The following is a 25,685-nucleotide window of genomic DNA, read 5'->3' as shown; positions in this document are numbered from 1 at the left end:
TACTGGCTGCAAAAATACAATGCCTGGCAACCACAGAGGCTCAGCAATTACCCCAACAGCAGGAGCAGCAATTCAAGAACATTTTTTTTTTTTTTTTTTTTAAATAGTGAGCAATCGTTGTTGTCAAGTGCCAGAGCCCACTAAAAAAAAAAAAAAAAAAAAGCCACCTCTAGAAAACGAACAAAAAAACATACTAAAGTGTACAAGGGTGGCAGTGATACTAGCCCACTCACATTGGTGGGATTTGATCAGGGGAGAGTAATCATTTGCATGGCACTTAACAAGTGTTAATGACACTTGTGTGGCAGCATTGCACCAAATGAAGTGTGCTTATGGGGACATGCACCATTTTTTATACAAACGGTGGTAAATATTTTGCCACCCCTCATGTGGAGCATGCCTTTCTCCTTTGTTGAGCATGTAAACTACGTGATTTTGCAAGGCCAGTTTCAACTTTACACCTCCTCCATTATGAAATAAAGCTCCATCTGGCTTGGGATTTGATTACCATGCAATGTGTGAAAGATTTTAGATTGATCATTTTTCCTATTCAATCTTTGATCATCTCTGTACTGATCATCTCTGTACTGGTTACTACAGAGTTAATTTTGTCATGTTATGCTTGGACTAAAGATGGGTGGGTAAGAAAAAACATTTTGAAAATGGAGCATAAATGAAATTCTGATGTGCTAAAATCGCAAGCCAAGTGCAGTGTCCACTGCAACCAAGAATGGTACTTCAGTGTGCAGGTACGAAGTATCAAATCCATTGCAACCACTTGGGGAGGGGGAACATTAACAAGTACTGTACATACAAAAAAACAAAGAAAAAAACCCCATGAATTTATTAACTAAAACCAGACAAAAATTAGCTCATGCATTTTAGAATTGACAGGACGACGTGAGGCATCATTGTTCATGCTCTAAAACTTCCCAACAAAGATTCATCGCAAAAAATGTAACATTTCCCAGATAATAGCAAAAGCCACATACCTCCGCATCCGCTTCTTGCGCCACTGCAAGACAAAAATATGTAGGAATACCGTCAACGTGCAAACAGATTAGCACAACATACCCAACTACAAACGACCATACATAAATCAAAGTGTAGCCTAAGCAAATAGGGTTGTCTTAACATGTTCCGGTAGAGATTGACAAAATACAACAGAAAAGTGATAGCTAATAATCCAACTTGTGTATTTGATTTTTGTGTTTGATGAAGGTTTAATCCAAATAAACTTTGATGAGCCGATGATAGCTTTGAATGTTTACTAAAGACTTGGCTGGGCAGATTCCCATTAAGTCAGTCTGCACTATTACAGAACAGGATCAACCATGGTGCGGCCACCAACATCAGCAAAACCACTGCTAGGCCACTTCCCATATGGGACAGGATTACACACAACTAAAGACATGGTCTTATTCAGAGTCAGTGGCAACAACTTAATCCCCTAGACACACCTACGTCCGAGTACGGTCTCCCTCCTGTGTACACACCAAAAAGTGAGGATTAATTGTAACCAGTGGAATTGCCTTGGCAGCTGCCAATCGTTGGGCAGCCAGTTTGTGCAATTACAGAAGGAGACTGGGGTGATTTTGCATAGCAATACACCACTGCCCCCCACTCAGTTAGTCAGGGGTCGGAATTGCAAAAGCTGGAGCTAAGAGCAGCTCCTCTGTGTCCAGCATTAGCCAGTGACCAGGGGCCATCAATGGCAAACAAAGCAGCTAATTGCATAATCTACTTACATGTAACATGCAAACCTAACATTTTGACTATTTGCAACCCATTATGCAGGTTAACCAGGCTCTTCTAGGCTACAAGCGGGTGCTAAATAGCTCCCAGCTCCCCTCAATTTAGAGCTATGTATACACTCGCTTAATATGCAGATATTGGCAATACTTCATGTAAATGGCATTAAAAGCATGAACACTGCTGCAATGAGTTGCCATGAAACGCTTGGTAACCATTATTTCCGGTTAGTATTGAGTCTAGATTGCAGGGCATCAAGAATGCCACAGTCCACCTGATCTTTGGGATCAAAACAGAAAACCAGTCTCTTCACCCCTCGGATCTCGACCGACTACAGAAAAATGTTGCCGATATTCAAGATAAGCATTTAAATCTGCCACATTTTTAAATACATTTCATAGTTGGGTGGTCTACTCCACGCTCTTATCCACCAATAAAGTCAGTTGGACAGCACTGCAAACTGACAGTAAAACTGATTTTTAGGACACACTGCTCATTTCTGCCCACTGTTGATTTTAGTCCTCTTGCGCAAAATCGAATCTGGCCGACTGTCTAAACCACACTGCATACAATGATGCCCAGTAAGTTCTCCACCTCCCACCACTTGGCTCACCTCCCTTATCATACTCTCTGCCATCTCACCAATCACTGCACTCCCCCCATCCCAAACAAACACCGCCTAGCCCGGCCACCACTAACTCTCAACTCATTACCACTGCTACATCTCTACTCAATCACCCATCGCCAGCAGACAAATCCTCTTCACCACCTTACCACACAGCTATGTGTAGACTGGAAAGACTCAGCTCTTACACCGATTGCTGAACGCAGAAACCATAGACTAGGCTCCCACTCTACACACAATCTTCCCCCCCGCCCCCTCGAACAAATGAAAGCAGTCACCCATCAACCACATCAGGCCCAACACTGCCAGTACACACGACCCACCTAACTCCACCCCCATCTAGACCTCTAAAAACCTACATACACCACACGTTAAAATGTGCTCTCATCAATGTATGCTCCCTCCCGGCGCATACACATGATTCACGACCTCATAACCGACAACATTGACCTACTAGCATCACAGAAACCTGGCTGCACGTAGCTTCTGGCCCCGCTATCGCACTTACTTGCTCTACCACCAGGATTCACCATCCTCAGGCAAGATAGCACGAGTAGGAGGCAGAGCATCTACAAAGATCCTCCACCTTCGACTTGTCACCCCTGGACCAGCAACTCTGACCTTCTATCTGCCAAACTTACGCTGTCTCCCAACAGCACCATCAACATTCATGGCTGGTACCGCCCCCCAGACCTCCCCAGACTCGAACACCTACAAATACTATGCAATAACCTCAAAAGCTCCACCAAGACCCTCCTGCAAGGAGACTTCAACTTAGATTCAATGATGACAAAGACAAACTTGCCGATTCCTTTCACAAGGATCTCAACGATCTAGGATTCACCCAAAAAGTGTTGTCTTAACACACAAAAGGCTGCATCCTAGACTGGATCGCAGATCATAACTGCCACTCACCATCACCTCCAACACCACCCTGCCCCAATCACAACTGAATCGAATCATCAGTGAAACCCACAAAGTTCTCACCCCTGCTACCGCAGCGCAAGTGAGAAGCTCAACGAGGACAACCTGTGCCCCTACCTCAATATCCCTAACTAGCACCCCCCTTTGCCAATGACCCCAACACCTTAGCAGACAATCTACAAGCAGCCCTCCAGATAAGGGGCGTAATGGGCCTTTTTATGCATTTAATTCTTGCCAGTACGCCACATTTCACTTTTAAATGCGTACCATTTACGCCGGATTGTCACTGAATAAATTCCTCTGCCAGTAGATGGCACTGCAGTATGAACCATTAGTTTATGCACACACGAGCTTCGTGAGAAGACTCCGAAATTGATTTGGACTTGGTGGGTTGCGTAGAAATAAGCAACATTTTCTTACTCTGCCCCAAGTACCCAACCCCCTTTTATTTTGGACTTGTCAGCATTTGTCAAGGAATACATGGTGATCTGAACTTTAAGCATTACCAACCGTCATTATCTATAATCAGCTCACTAACTTTTTTTTGTGTTACCAGTAGTGGAAACATCTACCGGGGCCCTCGCCCATTCACACCCAAGTGAAATGGCACATTTTTTTTAATTAATTTTTGTGCCAGCAGACAAAGGATTTTGGAGCTGAAGCACTCAGATCTGCTACTCTCCTGTACAGGACACTCTGCAGGGACAAATCATCTGTGTGCCGATCCCCTGCCGTTTATGCAAATTAAAACCTGCGTCATAGCGATTTTGAAACCTCAATTTGTACTAGCCGGCAGTGGTCTGAAAATGGGTGTGGGGATGCAAGGGTGTGTAAGAAAAGCATAAGTAATAAAAAGCAAGTGTGCGAGCGTGCACGGGTGTTCAGATGCGAGGCTACATGAGACCTAGCACAAGTGTGATAATGATGAGTGAGAAGGCGTGTAAAGGATGTGAAAGTGCAAGGATACATGCAAGTGAAGGTGCAAGAGGGAGCAGGGAGGAGCGCTGGTGTGGATGAGAGCGGGTGAACGAGAGGGCGATGAGCTGCAAGAGTGGAACTGAAGATTGAATAAAATTGTGCCATGGTGGCGTCACCTCCCTGCACCTAGGACAGCAGATCATGGGAGGTGACGCCACCATGGCAGCAAATGTCTGACCAGGGCCTGAAGAGAGGCTTAGCGAAAAGGGGCAGCATGCATGTTCTTACTGAGGCAAATAATGGCACTACTGGGCTCACAAAGCACAAGTTTTCTTACAGTAAGTAGAATGTGAAGCCCATATGCAGCACAAGTGTTCACACAGTGGGATGGGAAAGGTTGGTGGTACACAAAGTCCTTCACTCGGGTGTCCTGTATAGTGTCAGTAATGGTGTAATTGGGCTCAGGCAGCACTGGTGTTCCTGCATTGGGAAATACTGGCCTTAGTTGGCAATGGCATCCTCTGTGTTCTTACAGTGCATAATGCACTGTGCATATATTTATACCAACTTCGAACACTGGCCAAACTGCTCCAGAAGAAGTTCAGTAGACAGCCAGACACCCAGGGCGATGGAGGCAACAGGAGATGCCTGGACTCCCTTTACCCACAAAGAGGCTCCGTCACTGAAGGTGTGTGTTCGCCAGGTTCTGTACAAGAAGTAATTTAATATTTTCTACAACCAGTACTCCATTTGTTTTTCCCTGTATTTCCAGTTTATTGTATTGCTCTTCTATTTCACTGTGTATCAGTTGATACTTCACACAACGTGATGAGAAAACTATAAGCAGGGGAGGTGTGACAGGATTTTGCTTCAAGCTTCGGGTCTCCAGATACCGTGAGTGAGCTCATGTTCTGTAGTGCCTTTGCCACTTGATGGCCACGAGACACTATCTTTTCAGGAATGAAGCAGAAGATGTGCCCCATTGTACAGCATTGCTCTAGAAAGCAAAGGTATTTTGAGAATCCTGCACCCGTTTGTAATGCAGTAAGACAGTTTAGCGCCAGCTGCATGCATCCTGCAGGTCGTAGGGTCTAGGCCCTCAATGCTGGCTCAGCCCTTCTCCAATCTTTGATTATTCCTATACCGCGTGTTAAAACATCAGGTGAGACATTAAGTACCAAAGTGCAATGGGATTCCTATATTAAGTGAAGCCAGCGGATAGCAGGGCTTTGTTATAAAGTCCACTTTCAGGCAGTTGGTACGACTTGGAGACCAGACAAATATGTACACTGGCAAGTGCATGTATGTGTGTCTGTCTAGAATGGTATTGCATGCACCCTGAATACTGAAGCAGGGTACGCGTTAAACCGAAAATGCACCTGCTGCAGAGATAGTTTTATCAGGTTCGCGAGTTTGAAACTTGGCAAGGATGAGTCTGCTTTTTATTTCCGGTTATTAAAAGCGCTAGCTTCCTCTATATTGGGAAACCTTGCCTGGGTAGCCTTTACACAATTCAAAATGAAAATCCCTCTGGTTAATTTGTTTTCCTTCCTCATTGGAGCATTGCACCACACTAAAAATGTACCACAAACTGTTGCTTAAGTCTGTGTGCACAGCTGGTAGGTGCCCAAGCTGCACACTGTGCCTTTCCATGAATTCAGGCATGCTGTTGGCGCAGGCACCATTCCACTGTGCAGCTTACCACACCTCACCCCCACACTGGTCCAGTTACCATCTCAGTGCTGACTGATTGGTTAGTCAAAGTCAATGCCTGCAATCATGCCTAAAGTCCTCATTTCTATCACTGGCTGAATGCAGGGACAAGTTTTATTCCCCAAATGTCTGAACATTTCAGACACATTTTACACTTGTGAAAGTGAACACATTTTTACTCGCTTGAAATTGCATTTACTCTCCAATTGTAAAAACAGGGAGTAAAATACTCCCTCAAAATCTTATCTGGAGCACTGCCCATAATCTCCAATAACTTCATATGCTAAAAATTAAGTTTACTTCGATGTCTTTAGTTGAATGTTCTTTAACCATATATCAACAGTGGAGGTTTGTGACGAATCGCCAAACCTGAGTTTATGGCAGAACTTTATTTTTTTTGTGTGTTTTTAAAGCGCTGAAAATAAAGTGGGTAAATCAGGATGTTTTGCCTTTTGCATCTGAAAGTTTTCCATTCAGGATGTGGAAAATAAGGTACAGTGATATTTCGGCCCAACATGCTGCTATAAGCATTTACATGTTGTCATGATGCTTTACTATGCAATTTGTTTATTTTGCAAATAAACTCTATAGGACAGTATTATTGTAGGTCTTGTCAACCAAAACTTACATTTTTGTTCCAAGTAAAACGCGGAAGGTGGCTGTTCCCAAATTGAAAGAGTGGGTTAAAATCAAAGTTTTGCTGTTTAGCGTAACTGATCCTGGGCAAATAATGTAATCTCACCCTGACTTTAATTGCAAAAATTGGAGTGCTTATAAAAGTTTACACCCTTACAATGGGACCGCTTTAATAAGTGTAGGGACACATTGGTGTATCCTGGTGCTCCTCTGCTAGTGGCTCCAATACTGCTGCATAGAATTGCATTATTGCTGCACTGGCCCTCCCCAGTCTTGTAACACTGTATGTGACAGGCCGACAGTCTCACCAGCCAGTGCACCAGAGATTCTACTACAGCGGACTGCGATAGAACCAACATTACATTTTCTCCCCTGTTGCTCCCAGCCACTGAAGTTGCTTGAGCCGTCCAGAGTACTGCTCCACACTCTGCAATGTCCTGTTGTGCTATGATATTGAGTCTTTCATTGCACAACATCTGCCATTTTCACACTTTCTAGGACCTTCAGGATCTGCAAGAAGTGGGTGTTTCAGACTCAAAGGAGAAAGCAGTTAACTGATTGTCACATTGAAGCTGCACTAGAATAGTCTTATTACAACAGTTAATGAAGGTAGATACCCCAACAAAAGTTTGCCACTCCTCCAGTCTCTGAAGTTAGTGCCTCTCAACATTTGAAGGGTTAGCCCATCCCTACATTTTAGGCTAGGTGCATTCCTGGATGGGCGCACTTGCATTTTGTTAGGCAGAGGTGAGCCATTCCCCAAACTGACAGCGTTAATTTTACTGTGTTGGTTCAGAAAAATGTACTTGAACACAGTAAAACTTTAAAGCTGTTACTTTCAAGAAAGTCCTCCATCACCTCTGCATATTGCGCTTTAAAATTACTAATCGATAGTTGGTCCCCACAGCAGACCATGAGGGAGGTGGTAGAACAGTGGGGGCAGAGCCTCCAAGTTTGCCCTGCCTATTTTAGTGGCCCCTCCCATCACAACTTAAACCCCCCCCCCCCCAAAATGTAGGTTTTGTTGCGCACCGGCATGGGAGGGAGGACAAGTAGGTCAGCTCTCACAAGTCACCAGCCACCCCCACCATTCCCCTCACAGTGCTGAAATAAAGCAGCGGGAGCCAACACATTTGCAATAATTCCTTTATTTTTTTTTTTTTTTTTTTTTTATTTGTATATAATCTTTCTAGATTTTTTAACAAAAGTTGAGAGGAAAGAATTGTTCGAGAGAAGCGGAAGAAACGGTGGAACTTTTCATTCTGTCTGTGTTGGAAGAAGCACGTTAAGGATGTGTTTCATGATGTTTATAGTTGCCAACTGCCATGCCTGTTTGTCTCCGTCCAACAGTTTGTTCCAACACGTTTCTTCGCTTTGAAGAGTAAAATTTGTAAAAATGTCTGTCAGGTATCTGTCACGAATTTCTATCGTCGCCGGACAGTTCAGGAGGAGGTGGCGTATGGTTTCCTTGTCCGTGGTGGACTTGCAGAGACGGCAGAAGCTGGATAAGGATTGATGTCTAATCGCCAGTATTTCATTGGTTTCTAGAAGGTTCAATCTTATTTTTAAAAAATAATTTCGGGCCGCTCTATTTGGGAATAGTTTCAGAAAAGGTTGGATAGCGTCGAGTTTCTTGGAGAAAGGAGGAAGGTGACTGGAAAGTTTGTATTTTGAGGCAGAGTCATTGGTGTTGATCCAGTCAAGTTCTTTGATTTTCTTGACAACTCGAACGGGGTTGGCGATGAGATCTTCTGTGTTACAGGCAACTGAGTCTAGGATGTTCAAGACTTTACTTTCCCATCGAGTGAGCATATGGCAAGTGCCCAGTCGGATTTCTTCACTTATCAGTTGGTATGCGTAAAGCGTTTCTTTCTGTCTACATTTTCGATAAAGCATAACGCTATTGCAATCCACAATTGATTTTAGCGAGGAGAGAGTTAGTTCTCGTCTAATTACTGATATCGGAGTTGTTTTCGGCAGGCCCAAAATTGGGCGCCAGAAGTTTGCTTCTAATTTTGGCCATAAGTCGTGGGGAAGGTTCGGCATTGCTTCGGCGCCATATGTCAAGGATGGGATAACTTTCATTTTGTAGAAATCTCTTACAGGTCTAATTGAGAATCTACCATATTTAATGTCAATCGCCTTTCCTTGTGTGGCTAGCTTGGTAGTTTTGGCGCGTAGGGACTCTTGCATTGCTTTTTCTTTGTATGAGCTATCTAGGGTGACTCCCAAATATTTAAAAGTTGTGACTTTTTCAATGGTAGTAGTGCCAAGTTTCAAATTCGGTGCCGATTTCTTTTTAGAGAATTTCTCTATTATCATCATTTTTGTTTTGGATTCATTTATTTCCAAATTGTTTGACGTCATGTAGAATTGAAGATTTGTTAATTGACGTTGAAGGCCAATGGGGGTATTATCCAGCAAGATTAGGTCGTCGGCGTAGAGTAGGCGACTGATTTGTTCTCCTCCGAGTTTAGGCGGAAAAACTCTAATCTTTGTTTCCGTTTCCTGGAAGTCGCCTAAATAGGACAAAAACAGAGCCGGTGCTAGTGGGCATCCCTGTTTGACGCCTCTGTTTGTTGTTATTGCTTGTGTTAGAGTGCCTTGCTTGTTCAGGCGGACCCTCATGGTAGTATTTGAGTAGAGGGCTTTAATTGGGTTGAGTACGTCTAATGGACATCTCCATAGGGTAAGCTTTCTCCACAGTCTTTCTCGATCGACTTTGTCAAAAGCTTGTGTGAGATCGACGAAGATGATATATAGACGTGGGCGACCCTCCCAGATTTTGCTTTTGAGGGCACTCAATATCAAAATGTTGGCGTTAGTCCCCAGGTTCTTTTTAAAGCCAGTTTGGAGGTTATCGTGGCACGGGGAGTCTTTGGCCCAAGTAATAAAATGTTTTAGCAGCAAGGACCCAAACATTTTGCCTATTGGGTCAAGGAGGGCAATAGGGCGATAATTCGCTGGGTCTAATCTATCCCCTTTTTTGTAGATAGGGACGACGTTTGCACAAGTCCATGAAGATGGAATTGATTTTGTGGTTGTGCAGCGTTTAAATATTTGGCTCAAAAGGGGAGCCCAAGTCTCTGGATGGGATTTCAAGTCGAGGTTCGTGATGCCATCCGGTCCAGGCGCACGTGATGGTTTTAACTTTTTAATTAAGGCAATGATGTCCTCAATGTTGTCCACACTGATCCAGGGGGTTTCGTTTGGTTCCATCAAAGGGGTTTTGATAGTTGGACTCTTAAAAAGGATTTGAAAGTGGTGTTCCCAGGTCAGTTGACCAATTCCATTTATTTGGCATGGTCGATCTCCTGGTGCAGTTGAATGAAGTAAGGTCCAAAAGTCTCTGGCGTTGTTTCTGGTGATGGCCATGAGAATATTTTCCGCGTCTTGCTGGTACAACTTATGGCGGTAGCCTTTTAACCATGATTTGTAGTCTTTGACGGCCAATTTAATGGTCTCGAGTGCTGATGAGGGCTCCAACCCTTTTGCTTGTCTTTTTATTCTCCTCAGTTCTCTTTTTTTTTCCGTGACTAATGTGTCATAGGTATGGTTTCGGTCTAGTGGTGGAGTCTTCTTTTTTTTTTGAGGAGCTTTAAAGATGGTCAATAGGGGCAGGTAGTCCACGTCTGTCCTAGGGGGTTGATTACTGTAGTCTTTGTATTGCGCTGTGATAGTGGTTATTGCTTTTTCCGTTAATCTGAGTCTTGTTCCTTGCGTGGAGAGTTCAATATCTGAGGTCATGGTGTGGTTAATCGGAGAGGAGGTAGACCAAATTGTTTCTAGTAGATTATGGTCACTTTCCTTTGTTTTAATCACTTTAAAGGAGATTATGTGGGGTAGTAGAGAACGAGATACAAAGATGTAGTCAATTGTGGAGGATGAATTTGCTCTTTCCCAAGTTGGAAGTCTATTAGAGTCGGGAAATGTTAGATCTAAGTTGTCAAAAGATCTAGACTTCATTAAGTTTTGCCATTTTGTCGGCCTCTGGTCTGTTACTAATTTTTTCGATCTATGTCCCTTTGAATTTGCCAAGGGTTGACTGTTTATGTTGAGGTCCCCACATAAGATTACGTGGTCAGGCTTATGTGTAACTTGCACCCAGTCCAGTTCTTGTTCTATTGTGTTAATAAATCTTGAACTTTCAATAGTGGCTGGGTTCCAGTAGATGGTCACAATTATAAGTGTCTTTAGCAAGGTTTTAGACGATTCTCTTTTTTTGGTAATCCAATTTAACTTTACCATTAGCATGAAGTGGTTTTCTTTTAGCTTTTGCGAATTTACGAGACCTCGTCCGCTACGGATTGCTATCAGGAGACCGGCCGTTGGACGGCCTAGAGAGCCTTTCTTGGCTAATACTGTGTGGGTTTCATAGCCATCAAGTACTGGAGAGTGTATAAGCCATGTCTCTTGTAAGCAGACAATAATTCCTTTATTTGCTGCACCATGGCCCGTTGCAAACCTGCTCTTTAATGTATAATTTATAAAGTTATGCTGGCTGTAGTAAGACGTGCGCTTGCTGGTGGGCTATACCATGATGGATGGGCCGTTAACCCATGCAGGGATAACGGTTCCATTACCCTGCACCAGAGATGGGGGGGGGGGGGGGGGGGGAGCAGCCCTTGCCATTAGCACATGCAGGGAGGCCATTTGCCACTGGCACATGCAGAAAATAGAAGCTTAGTTAGCATGTGCTGATAGGAGATGTGCTGCTGCATGTGTACAGAGGCTATGCCAATAACATGTGGAAAGGGAGTATGTGTTCTTATATAGCGCTTTTAGCAAGATTCCCTCAGCTTTTAAGCACTGTGGTAACAGTTATCCCAGTTTGAATTTTATTAGAGCAACACCAAGCAGAATGCCAGGGAAGCACTGTTGGGCATTGTGGTGGGGCTGGTGAGGACGTGTTCGAGTCAGGCTGAATAAGGAAAGGGGAAAAAATATATCGGCTACATTTGGCCCCAGTACATTTTGTCCATTTCCAGCACCGATAGTAACTTGTGTGAACGGTTATTCTTCATTATTGGATGTCTTGTAAGAAAGAAGCGACTCCTCTGCGGTCTTCCCTCTGTGCCACACCCATCAAGGCTGCGTCATCCCTCCACGTAATTGGAACTTGGGAAGTACAGGCTGCCCTCCTTTCCAGCCTTTCTTTGGATTAAACGCTAGCATATACTTTGCCAACATTAGCCTGTGTAAAAGGGAGCCCTTCCATTAAGACTGGCAGAGAGGAGATGTGCCATTATAGCATGGGCAGAGGAGATGCTATGTTAGCACTCGCAGAAGAAATGTCCTAGTATGTACTTAGTGAAGATGTGTCATTTGTATGTGCCAAGAAGGTGTGCCATTAGTATGGAACAGAAGTGCAATTAGCATGCAGAGCCGAGATGTGCAATTAGCATGCGCAGAGATAGGATGTGGAGTTTGCACATAACTGCAGATCCCGTCGCTGCACAGTATGTTAGTATATGCAGGGATGGGATGTGCAGTGAGCATGTGCGGAGAGGGTATGTCCCATTAGCATGTGCATAGAGAAGGCGTGTCATTAGCATGCACCTCTGTGCACATGTGTGCAGTTAGCATGCATGTACAGAGCTGTCCCACTAGTATGTGCGCAGAGAAGATGCACCATTAGCAGACGAGAAGAGATGTGCCAATAGCATGTGCAGATAAGAGATTGGAGGTAGTTATGGGTAGAGGTGTCCTGTCAACGTGTGCAAATATCAGGCTTGCTCAACAGAACGTGTACTATCAATACTTGAAAACAATGTCTGCCATTAGCATATGCATAGAGATGTGCTTTTAGCACACGCATGTGTAAAGGTGCAATTTAGACATGCAAATGACACAAATTTGCTCTTTAAATGCTAACAGCACATCTCTGAAAATTATGAAAGGATGTTCCTTTACCATATGCAGGCATCATCCCCGACAGCCTCAAAGAGGCCTGGGTCCGCCCTCTACTAAAAAAATAAAGTCTTTCGACCCCCTGCAACCCAATAACTACAGACCAATAACCACGGCACCATTCCTCCTTAAATTACTGGACAGAGCGGCTCATAATCTAGCTTCCGGAAAGGACACGGCACTGAAACAGCCCTGGTGATCTCAAAAAATCAGATCACACAAATCATGGACAAAGGCAAGCCAGCCCTGCTGCTTCTTAGACCCCTCAGCAGCATTCGATCTCGTTGACCATAAGACTAACTCACACCTCACACATTCTGCTAATTTCTCCAAAGAAGCAGCGCTCTGGGTCACCTCCTTCCTCAAAGGAAGAGCCATGAAAGTATTCTAAGATATAGCAAGCGCTACACCCACCACAATCCACTGCGGAGTGCCTCAGGGTTCTTGCACAGCACCCACACTATACAAATTGTTCACGAAGCCTCTCATCGACAAGCTTGACTCGTGTGCACGAACTACGCTGACAACACACGTACTTCTACCGCTCACTGGAGCCTACTATGAAGATGCTAAGACACTTAACACAATCTACTCCACCATCCAGGCATGGATGGCGGTTAATGGCCTCTGCCTCAATGGGGACAAGACAGAAATCATGATACTAGGCCAAAAGAACACCTTAGCTAAACTTATTGTACACCAACTTCACCATCAACAACTCCACTATCCCCGTATCCACAGCTGTCAAGACGCTGGGAGTTTATACTCCTCACTAACCATGACAAAACAGGTCAGCGCTATCAAGTCCTCCTCTGTGCATACCACACTTATCAACGCCATAAAACCTTCTAGCCAAACCCAACTGCCTCAATAGCAAGAGCAACCATTGGCGCCAAACTAGACTATTGCAATGCCCTTCTAGCAGGCACTACAGCAAAAAAACCTAAACAGACAACTCACACAGAACAATGCCCTCCGTGCAGCACCAAGCATTCCTAGAAGAGAGCATATCTCCCTGGCCAGACAAGAAGCTCATTGGCTCCCAGTCAAAGAGCGTTATCACTTTCAAAATCTTAACCCTCACACAAAAATGCCTCTCTGCACCCTCATACTTATCTGAAACTATCTCCAAATCCTCTACTACACGCCCCACCAGGTCACAATACACCAACCAACTTCACATCCCACGCAACAGAGCCAAAGCCGGCGGCCTAGGCTTCCCATAATATTGCTGCCATATCCTGGAACGCACTACCCGCAGACATCAAAGCAGAAAACTCACTCCCTGCTTTTTGGAGAAAACTAAGCTTTCACTCCTCGCAATGTAAAGTGTAACTACTTGCTAATCATAACGATCACTGTAAATATGTACAATATCATGTATGTAACCTTTATATATGCTCATTTTATTTGCAACTAAGTTATCTAACAAGCGCCACAATGCCCCTGGGCTGATGTGCGCTTTACAAATCCAAATACACCCTGAAGGTTTGTGCACAGGACTCAGTTTCCGGACTGGCCATCTCTGGAGCTAGATAGACAAAGACAGCCAGATTACTTTCCCCGACCTTAGAGCAGGCAGCTTCCATGCGTCGCAAGAAAGAAATAACCACCTGTTTTAACCAAAGCGAGAAGCTAAATGTGGTGACGCTGACCCCTCCCACGAGGTAGGGAGGGCATAAGGGTAGTCCCCACCAATTCTAGTCATGATTGACCAGTATACATTCCTCTCCTCCCTGCCCCCCCCCCCTAATCCTAGAGGAGAGGAGTTTCAAGACGAAGTGAAGGACTCAAACGTAATGGGATTACCATTAAATATTCAGAAAAACAGATCTTACAGCAGGAGGATATACCAATCTATGTCAAGGAGATTTGAACGACAGTGGAAATTAATAACAGAACAGCACTGAACCAAAATACTGCCTCAGGAGGCAGACATTTAGTGAGTGAAACATTTCAGGGGAAGCACATGTGGCGGCCCTAAAAATATCCCCTATTGTGGCACTTCTGAGCTGCACAGGTGGCAAACACTGCGCAGCTGGATCTTCCCAACACAATCACAGGCGGGGCAGATCTTAATCCTCATACACCAGCTTCATGACTGTCCTCACCCACCTACAGAGGATTGTACATTCACTACCCTTGCCATATCCTACAGGTAGAGCAGAGCAATGCCAGAATTGCCCAAGAACTTACTGAGGGTCGGAAGGACACCAACCCCTCCAGAACAAATGTCAGATAGGGTTCAGTTGCAACCAAACTCCCAGCCTACGGAACAAGGCGATTGCCACCAAGAAAAACAGTTTATAAGTCTCCAATGCTTGAAAGGGGATATAGTAATACACTATGCCCAAGTAATAAAACTGGCCACCACAGACCACGATAATTTTATTTTTTTTTAAAGTGGAAATTCAACTCAGCTTAGCAGCATGGAAATAACACGAGGCCTTCCAAACATTCAGCAAATGCCACCAACGTAGACAGCAGCATTGAAGACGAAAATGGCTGCCCCTGTAAAAAAAAAAACATTCTAACTCCACATCCCTCTCCCAGTACTTCCATTTGAGGCCTTGCCCCTCCCAACAGGAACATTTCACAACACTTTAAGGCTCTCGCCCTGGCTTAACCAGAGTAAGAATAACCCCTCTGTACTATAATCCCTAGTTAAAGACAGTCTCCATCTGCTGCAGGGGAGTGCAGCTACTCCCTCATCTCTCCACTGCAGGGAGTTAGGAAAGCAACGATTTAGGACTAGCCCATACCCTGCTTATTAGGGAGCATTTTCATTTCAGTGCTAAATTCCTCCCACATTAGAGACACGCAGCTCTTTTTCTGGAGTCTCTTATTTTTAACCCTGAAGTGAGCGAGACCTGTCTCACTCATGTGTTTATACCCGATACAGATCACCGTTTCTGGAGTCCGAAACTCCACAGGCATCTGCTTTTTGTATGGTGGCACAGCATCTTCAGTGCAGAGTCCTAGATTTCTGTGAACTACAGTTCCTAGGAATAAGTAAAGTGAAATTGACTTACCTTTACCATTTGTAGGTCCAGCACACACCATTTTATGCGGAGGGCTGCGGCCCTTACCCGCCCTCCCTCATGCATGTTACCCTGACTATTTTAAATGGCTGGTGGCAGTGGTTTACTTTTTCCTACCATTGTGCATTTCCACTGCAGGCTGAACCCTCAGCTGCAGTACATCACCCATGGTTAAGCATTTTGTCAAAAGTATTAGTCTTTTTTTGCCATTTTCTGATTCTGGTGTCGTTCTTGGGTTTCTCTGTGTTGAGACAGGTTCGCCCTTTGGCGAGCTTCAGCTCTGAAGCCCACCCATCGCTCCAGTGTCTGGAAGGACAGGATGTGAGGGAGGGTCCCCAAACTCCAGTACTTTGTCTCCAGGAATGCAACTATACCCAATTGGCTGCATGTGCTTTGAGGACAGTCACCCTGCTGTGTGATGGACAGCCTAAACTGTGCATGAATGAAGAAACTGCTTAAAAGGAGAGGGCTTTGGGACTACAGGCAGAGTCGACCACTGGGAGAAACACCCGATGTAGAAACCGTGAACGAAGCTTGCTGCAACCTCCTGGACCTTGAAAGGCCCAGTGAAACCCTGCTGCTGTGCCAACTCCTTTTTCACTGACAGAAGCTGCAGGTGGCACGACTTCTCCCCTTGGGTTAGTGGAACCAACTAACCCAGAGACGAACTACACTGGACCACTATACCACTTGCTGTGCCTCTCCGTTGCTTCAGAAGACCAATGCCAGGGGTCGAGTGTCTGTAGTAGAGTGCAACGTCTGGCACAGAACGAATCCGGCTAGAAGCTCCAGGAGTCTCACAAGGACCCTCCAGAAGCAGGACCTCCAGAGTCCCCTCACCAGTACAGGACCAAATGATTGAAGAGGGTCAACTGGTGTCCAAGATCCGGAACAGTGCTGTTTGCCAAGTGCTAAAACCGTGAAGTACCGCTGAACAAAAAGGATCAAGTAGCTGCTGACGACCTCCCAAGTACTGCCGCAGGAGCCCTCCAGACATCCTCCCTCTTGTACCCACCTCACCCCCCCACCGACTGAGTCTCAGGAACAAGGATCTATAATGCTGTAGCAAGACAGAATCCTGCTGGACCATTCTTCTTCAAACCAGAGGTACCATAGGCGTGGGGTACTTACCTTATTGCCTTTTAGCCATGCTCTTCTCAGTTGGGAATTGCATTGGCTTACTTTTTAGAGTTGAGTCCAACTCTTTACAAGTGATGGTCTAACAAACTAACTTTAAGACTTTGATCCAAGAAGTGCCTCAAATCCATACTGTGTCCCAAACGGCTGGCTGTCCTGGCTCCCTGAAGACTCTAGTCCATTGTCTGATACTGTTGGTCCCTCATGGGTGGTAGCTGTACACCGTTACTGCTGGGAAAGGCTTATCTAGATTTCATTTGAAGATTTAGTTGTCCTCACATACTGAGAAACTTTCCTTTCTGCAACCTCAGAATCTGCAAAGTATACTAGTGCGATATATAAATGCAATTACTGTCCTTGTGATGGGTGTAGGAATTGTGTAAGAAGCATATCCAAAGATCCAACTTTTAATTCTGAAAGTGATGTTTAGTAAATGTATATGGTTACATGAATTGCCTTTACTTAAACATTGATAAATAATTATTTATAACTGAAACCCTGAGTGTAAGTGTTACTTGGCTACTTGTATTTACGGATTTCATTTGTACAGCTCACATTTACCCCTCGAGATGTGACTGAGCTGCTCAGTCACACTACCAGCTTGTGTAGTAGAGACATATACCAAAAGGTGGGTTACCCAATACCAAGCAGACCCAATACCAAGCAGATAAATGTTGGGTAGTCTCACACAAGGCTGAACGGGGCAAAGCGTAAGGTGATTCTCAAGACTCTAGGGGCGAGCAGGCCCGAACTGATGCAGAAGGGTCACACCCCCTGAACTGAAGTCAGGGCCAGTGGAAAAGTGTAAGCCGCAAGATACAACATACCCTGCTTCAGACAAGATGCAGCAGGATAATCCACTGGAGTATTAAATTAGACCTTGCATTAGCATGTTTGGGGGTACATGGGGATTCACAGATCCAGCCACTAGAAAACCTAATGACACAAGCATACCCCCTCCCCCCCCCAATATTTGTCAAACTCTGACATAAAAGATTCCAATGGAACAGGACGGTCCAGAGCATGTGGTAATGCCTCAATGCACATCAAAATCTATCCTAGATGGGAGGGCTTTTGTGGCCATAGACAAACTGCAGTAAGAGATGCTGTGGAAAGAAAAACTGCCACAGCCCTAAAGAAATATTACAATGGAACAGTATGGTGCATACACAGCAAAGGCAGTATGGTTTTGTTTTTTCCAGAAACTGTGCAAGGCACTGGAAGAGGCATACTGTGCTCCATTGACAGATTTTGCAGAAGCAGATGGGGCTGCTCTGTAGGATTAGATGAGTGGGCAGGCATGGCTATGGGAGCCAATATCGCAGCCAGTTGCCGTATTCACTTGAGGGTTTGGCTCAACAAGGGCTAAGGCACTTCAAATTCTGCAAATGAAGGCAGCAAATGGTTTGGCGATACACATTTGCCCCGAGTACTTTAAGACAGACGATTACCCCTTTGTGATATTGGAATTGACTGGGCAACAAAATCACCAGCCATCAGGAAGCAAGGGAAGGACTGGGCGCAACACTCAGGGGAACAGTTCAAGAGAAAGGCTGAAAAATCCTGGCAACGGCAGTGGATGGAAGACTTCAAAAACAGTCAACACCTGGGACATGCAGATGTGCGAGAAGACCATGTGACTAATCCAGTTCTCTTGTCTCGAGGACAAAAGTCCCTTTCTCTGAGGCCGGGGAGGTGAGGCCGCTGCCCGATAGTACCCATGGGAGTGGTACTCAGCAGGTGGCTCTCAGGGGGCGATTAGCTCCCTATGGGATTAGTGATGACCTGGGGAGAACATGTTATCTCACAACCCACCTTACCCTAGCCCATCTTCGTCACCAACACAATCAGTACCATTCCCACTGTTACCATGCGTTTCTCATACTTCTAGTACACAAAGCACTAGAAAGAGTAAGGACTATCTGAGTAGAGTTCCCCTTCACAATACCAAGATAAAGAAGGGCTCCATCAATCCTGAGACTGACCCTTTTAGTACTGGGACAAGGAAGCGTAGCGACTACCTAAATAGAGTCCCCCTTCATAATACCAGGACGGCCCGTTTGTTCTTGAGACTAATCCATTTAGTGCCGAGACGAAGAGGCGCGGAGTACCCCGCGGAACCAAGGTGAGCAGTTGTAGTCAACATGGACTTGATGTATGCATAAAAACTAGACAAACGTCGAGCCCTCGCTGGAGGAACCACGAGTCCAGAGACGGATGGGACACTATGAAGAGATCACACCACCACATGGAGGGTGGTGTGGAAGGACTTCTCTATAAAGGAGGAGGAATCAGCTCCAGGTACCCCATTGGGACGGCAAAAGTGCAGTGCAGTAACCGTGATCGCAGGAATGAAATTTCCCCTCAGAGCTGCCACAAGCAACAGGGAAATTCTGACTGGCGAGGAAACACCAAGGTGGGCCAGAAGCAGCATGTAAGCCCCAAGATCAATGCAGACCATAGAGACAGGTATGCGAGTGTGAGGCGAGGTGAAAGGGGCCCATGGCAATCGTTTAGAAGCAGGGAACCTGGAGAGAAACAAGAGCCACAGGTCTGGGACCCCCAATCCCGAGTATAAGAAGTTGTGAAAGCATAAACCAGGCGGACTGAACAGGAAGCGAAAGTTGGAGTCAGGGACCTACACCCATAAAGGCGATAAGAGGCCTGCAGAATAATCACTACAGTGCCTGGCAGGAAAGAATAAAGGTGGATTGTGCATGCAGTCCGGGAGCCACAATCACTGAAGTATCGTCACAGCAAAGGTAGTCAAGTTGACTGAGTCCAAAACGAAAAGCATTACCCTTGACAGTTTTGGGAGCCTTGTGATCGTAATACCTGGCCAAGTGAAAATCCAGGTTGGTGATGAAACAAAGTCTGAGACCAGGGGAAGGGAGTCAGACACCCCCCGCCCCCCCCCCCAACCCCCAGACAACCCTGGTGTAGTGAACAATTTGCAACAAAGGGAGGTTCTCTTGGCATCCTAAGAAACTTAAGACCTTCAGGGAGGGGAAACATTCCGCCAGGAGTGGTATACATTGTTAAGAGACTATTTTCTTTGTGCCTTGGGGGGTCAGTCCAAAGAACCGTTGAGACTTGGTTTTGCTGTTCTGCCCTTGGCGAAGAACATTTTGCCCTACGAGTGAAGGTACCACCCAGAATAAAGAAATTCTGAATCAAGATCCCCACTTTAGTTTCCATTCAAGTGTAATCAAAGGAAATAGGTTTGACACCTTTGTTTGACATCCTTAGTAATGGTTGGTGCAGGCAAACTCCTTAGAGTTCTCTTTAAGTTCCCAAATAAAACAAAAATGCCATCTGTGCGTCAGTCTCCTACCTTGCTCTGACAAATTATTTTGACTATATGTATTACTAGAATATTCATACAACAGTAATTACTAAGAATGGTGCCCACCCCCCCCCTATTTTCACTTGAGGCACACATGGGTGGTGGCACACCAAGAAGGATGTCCTTTGAAGATATGGTCAGGCTCCTACTTCTACACCCTTACAGCTAGCATATGGTCCCTGGCAGCACTCAATGGGCTGTCCATTCTATGATGTGATATACACAAGTGTTTCTAGGCGTGACAAGACAGGGATGAAAGAGGTATGACAAGACAATGATATTACTAGGCCTTGTGTGATTCAGATCGTGCAGGTGCTGTGAAGTGCATGGGGAGGAAGGGAAGTGGGAACGGAGGAGGGGGGCGCAATAAGGGCAGCTTTGCTCCAAGTAAGGGAAGCGCGACTCTGGGTAAGTGCAAGGAGGCAGGGGACTCAAGCCCCCAAGTGCTTGGAGGCAGTGCAGGGGAGATCATGGAAGCTGGTACCCAGTAGACTGAGGGTAGCCAAGCAACCAGTCGGCACAGGAGACAGGTAGGTACACAAGAGGGGGTCTGGGGAAGAGAAAAGAGAAAGGAGAAAAAGAGCAAGGGAGAAGAAAAAAAAATGAAGGTCGGTCTTTGGCTGCTTCAGCACTTCAGGTAGTCCAGCTCAAGTTTGAGAGGGGCAGGGGGCCCATTTCAGAGGGAGGCACCTGCAGAGGAGAGATCTTCCCCCCACTCAATACCTGGAAAAGCGTCTGACCCTCAGAGGTAGCCGACCGAAGGGCTCGAGAAGCAAGGTATTGTGGAAGAGAAAGCATGATGTAGTGTGGGCCCCAGCCCCAGAAAGCCTTGTGGACGATGCAGAGGGTCTTGAACTTGATCCTTTGAGCCACCAGGAGCCAGTGGAGAGATTTCAGGGCTGAGAGATATGGTCCATGGGCTTGCTTGAGGCCAAGGACAGGTCTTTCAGTCCTGTTCTGGATTAGCTGCAGAGAGTGGAGCAGAAAGTAGAGGAAGGCAGAAGTGGCTAACCAGGCACTCTGCAAACAGATTCTGGGGGAAAGTGAGAAAAGGAAGAATACCTCTGAGGTGCAGCTGGTAGTGGGCCTTGGGGTCGAAGAGGACACCAAGGTTTCTAGCCGCAAAGGAAGAGGGCCCAAGGGGGGCAGCCAGAGTGAGGAAATGTGGGAGCAGGGGTCCCAATGAGAAGGATCTCATTAAGGCACAGATCATTGGAGGCACACCAATCCTGAATCGCAGGTACTCAGGAATGATTGAGAGAAGGAGGCAGAGAGGAGCCCATTCATCCCAGCCCGGCTGTCGCACACACAGCAAGGTGGCTGTCCTTGCCGGACAGCCAGCCGGCCAATCACACCAGAGTGCAGTTGAATCTCCTAGGAAACTAAGCACAGGGAGTTTCGGGCAACTCATTTGTCCATCCCAGAAACTAGGGCGCCAGAAGAGGGCTTCAGCACTGAAGCCCGCCAAAGGCCAACTAACAAAGGGACCAAACCTGGTTTGGCGCGCAGAGACAGGACCTTTCCTAATAGAAATGGCAAAAAAAAGTCGACCAGAGTCTGTTTTTACAGATCGGTCTTGGGCACCATCTTGAAAAACATTTTTAGCTACTGTTAGCGGTCTGGAAAAATCATGGTAGTTGGCTTTAAATAGGAAAGGGAAACATTTGAGTGCTTTGACTCAGGGGAAGCTAGGCAACCCCTCCAGCACTCTAAATTTACAGACCCAGCTCACACCATCTTCCTATAAAGAGACTAGTAAAGTCAATTTAACTTTACATGCTCGGGGAGACAGTAGAAAACAGGCAATTCCACAGCAAGTGCCCATATAAAATCACCAGGGGGGGGGACACGATCAAGGAGGTTGGCGGCCCTGGCTAAAAACCAGGGGAATCAGAAGGGTGTCAAAGACCAATGGTGGCAGCTCACATTCATGGAGTGAAAATGTAGTAGTGGACAAGCCAAGCAGGGTTTCCTCCCAATGCCCCCACTCCCCCAGCTTGCAGGAGGTGGACTTGCCCAGGGAAATCTGAGATATGCTTGAGGTTTCAGAGTTCCTGAAGTAGACCTGTTTACACCCCCAAAGTCAGTAAAGGTAAACCTCACATTTCAGACAAAAAGATTCCAGAATATGGAGAGCAAGGGAAACTGGGAACCTTCGGGTGGAACGTCCGGTTTGAACCGATTAAGGTGCCTGCAAGCTTACTCTGGTCCAGTGGTAGTAACAGCCTATACCAGGGGGGTGGTGGGGTAAAAGTGGGTAGTGTGTGAATTGGCCTGTTTTATGTGCTTTGACGAAGGGAGTTTTTGTATTATCATTCTTGGCCTTATTGTCAGCACATAATACTGAAAAAGGTATTGAAAAAACAAAGAATTTAAACGAAAACAATGTTGGTTGTCCTTAATCGATGCATGTCCACTTATGTATTGTCCCATTTACTCCCCTCCACAACCTGGCCAGAATGTTCCTCAAACTCACTGCATTGTAAGAAGCTCACTGTTTACGGGCAAATCTGATCCTTAGTTATTGTGCGTTCTTTTGTGACCAAAAGAGCATTGGTCCTCCTGTATATACACATTTTTAAAAAATATATCTAATCCATCCGAGTTCTATTTCTCACCTTCCCCCAAGAAGCTGAAGGTCTCCAGAGCTCTGGTCCTCTCCAGGCTGGACTAAGCCTCTTTCTCAACCTCCCCCTCTAATCCCTTCGCCCCCTCCAGCTAATCCAGAACAGGGCTGCAAGACTTCCGTATCTGGCAGCTGCCTCCCAGTGGCTGCAAGCAGCAAATGCAAGACCCGATGCATCATTCACAAGGCATTCTTTGGTCTGGGACCACACCATCTCCAAACTCCCCTGCTAGAGCCCTATGCTACTCTAATTCCAACTCTAACTGTCAAACGCTTCTCCAAGCAGAGTGGGGGTGGGGCACAGGTCCCTCCCTTTGAACAGCCTCCCTGCCCCTCAGACCATATGTGTTGGAAACTGTTCAAAACTCTGCTCTACCCCTTTCCCTTCCCTGCTAATCACCCCACTGCTACTGCGACCAGTGGCCTGTTCCTCATGAATATCACAGGATCCCAGGCCCTTCCTCCCAGTCAGAACCAGCCTCCAATTACACTGTGGGCCACTGCTCGGTGGCTCCACATTCCACCTTGAGTCGCCTGTACCAGCACTTAGCAGAGGTTCTCCTCCTTGGCTCCCTTTAGCACAGCTCTCCCGGGCCCTCCTCCAACACTTGTCCACTTCTCTGTTCCCCTGCCACCCACTTACCTTCTCCTTAATGCACTTGCACAGCCAAATGCTACAAGGCCTCGTAGGACCACGACTGTATATTACTGTCATGACATTGTTATTTCCCATTTAGCCTTGTGGCACTTTGAAACAATGCTGTTGTATAAAGCACCTTACAAATGCTCAATAAAACACCCCTTTGAAGGGTGTAAATTACTAGCATAAGTGTTACACTCCTAAAGTACTAGCAAAAAGAAGGTGTAGTAATGTTGCACTGGTTTATATGCGCTTTTCCGTTTTTGAAACGACACAAACCAGGCGTGTTATTAGGCACCATATACCGACTAGTGCAAAATATAGCACCACTAACAACGCAATAATCTTAATTTGCACCTTACTGTGCGGCCATGCAGTCTGCCTCAGGCCTTCCAGATGCCACGTGTTCCACCATACCCACACATCCATTACAAGTTTTCCCATGTGGCTGCGACACTTTATATTGTGAATCAACTTAAAACAATAACGACAAGTGATTTAAAAGTTTAAATATATAAAATCATGACACCGATAAATAAAAACGTATGGCAACCGTTCTTTTTAGCCTTCACCTTTAGTTAATACTACGCACCGACAGGCAGTGGGTGCTATATCGATTGAAAGTATGTCCTTATAATTCCTGAAATCAGAACAACCGGCAGCACGCGAGAAGGGATACGTGGGCCCGATGAGCTGCTAATCTATTTTCCTAAAGAAACCAGGGAGACAAACGTGCCCTTCCACCGTTTGGATATTTTTTTTCATGCAATGTCGCATTGGATTCATGGAACAAAACAACGTGGAACACAAGTGGGCTTAAAGACAACTTGTCACTACACTAAAACATTTGCATGCGGGGGTAGAAATGGCACCGGGCAACGTGCATCATTACATGTACGCTTCGGATTACTGAGGAAAGACCAGCACCAACTAGCCTTTTCCACTCGCCATGTGCGTCAAGCGTCTGTGTAAGCAAGACATTAACCCTCCTTCCTCTTGTCACTCACCTTCGCTCTCATGGCGGCGGTTCCTGTGTGTGTAAAGAAAAAGAAAAGTTAGAGCCGCGGTGAGCAAACGCCACTCTATGACAGTCCCTGACTGCCAAAAACCTCTCCCCCACCGCAGCCCAATCCAACCACAAACCTGACAACAAGCGCAACCGAACTGCACTAAAGTCGACTCGTGCTAGGAGCAGCAAACTATATATCCTGTTTAAAAAAAACACGCACCGGACGTGACATCAGAATAAGAAACTCAATAGCTGTCACCAACAGCCAATAGGCCCGGCCGATCAAAAAGGCGCCCCGCCTCCTCTTTCACAGTACTTCTCACTGGTGCTCAAGGTGAACTGGCCACTGAAAGATCGACTGCAAGGAGGAGCTATGCATACAGTTTTTTTGCCCCATGTTGCCGTGTTGTCTTTTATGCGCTCTTATTATTATTATTTTTTTAGGATGTGACTAACCTGGCGAGATTGGTGAAACAAGCACACGTGCTTCATAATTTATCAGAAAATAACATGTATCCATCTTGCCAATAGGACATAGTTTGCCGATTATCAATTCGTCTTGTTGCGTAGCAGGCAACACAGCTAGGATTCCGGGCAGGGTGTGAAACTGGAACTCTGTCGTCATGCCCTATTCTCATCTAAACATATGTGGCAATATCACTGAGGAGAGAGAGCAAGGTTTTATTTCATTATCGTTTACAAGTGCTAACAACCAGCACGCCGTAAATGACTACTGTGGTCACTAGTTGCCCACAGTTATTGAATGTACCCAGGTCAAGTGGCTGAATGAATCCAGTCCTGTTTGTTTGCATTCTGTGACTTGTAGTTCTGTATTTATAATTGATTAGTACCATGGGAGGGACAATCAATTGGCAAAAAGCAATCTGATTGGCCCTCTCCGCCCGTTACCATCCCACAAAAGGTTGTCACAACTGTAGCAGCAGCATCCTGGCTGTCATGGAAAGGGAGAAGGGACTACATGTAGTCCCTTATCCCTATTGCCTGGCGGACATCTTTTTTTTTTCTTTTCATCACATTTCAATGGCCGCCATGGAAAGGGAGAAGGGACTACGATTAGTCCCTTCTCGCTGTTCCATGGCAGCCATCTTCTTTGTTTCCTTTTTTTTTCCTTTTTGAATGGCCGCCATGGAGAGGGTAAAGGGACTACGTATAGTCCCGTCAGCCCGTTCTATGGCGGCCGTCTTTTTTCTTTCCTCTTACAAAACTCTGAAGCCATTTCGAAACTTTAAAAAAAAACACTATTAGTACCCCGGTCTAACGGGACAGGGTACTTAGAGCAATAAACCCCTCGATGATGGGAGTGGCATTACCGCTTTAGGACCGGTAGTGGCCCTGACAAATGTTTGTGGCACGCATCCTTGTCCCCAAAAATGCAGAAAAGGGGTGC

The 25,685-nt window shown here is 45.8% G+C and overlaps 1 long non-coding RNA gene across 1 annotated transcript in view; it reads right to left on the bottom strand.

Annotated features, from left to right (window-relative positions):
- The window catches only part of LOC138488548 (uncharacterized), a 39,591-nt gene extending 15,069 nt beyond the window's left edge, over positions 1 to 24,522 (bottom strand). The window contains exons 1-3 of the long non-coding RNA XR_011274680.1: positions 24,412 to 24,522; positions 24,276 to 24,298; positions 993 to 1,015 (exon numbers count right to left, since the gene is read on the bottom strand). This is a non-coding gene — a long non-coding RNA (uncharacterized lncRNA). The remainder of the gene's footprint in view (positions 1 to 992; positions 1,016 to 24,275; positions 24,299 to 24,411) is intronic.
- Positions 24,523 to 25,685: the final 1,163 nt, after the last annotated feature.

Source organism: Ambystoma mexicanum, chromosome 9 (assembly GCF_040938575.1).
Source record: "Ambystoma mexicanum isolate Mex_15411 chromosome 9, UKY_AmexF1_1, whole genome shotgun sequence".
NCBI classification, from domain to species: domain Eukaryota; kingdom Metazoa; phylum Chordata; class Amphibia; order Caudata; family Ambystomatidae; genus Ambystoma; species Ambystoma mexicanum.
Note: the sequence above shows the minus strand (reverse complement) of the source record. Positions and strands in the feature narration are given on the sequence as shown.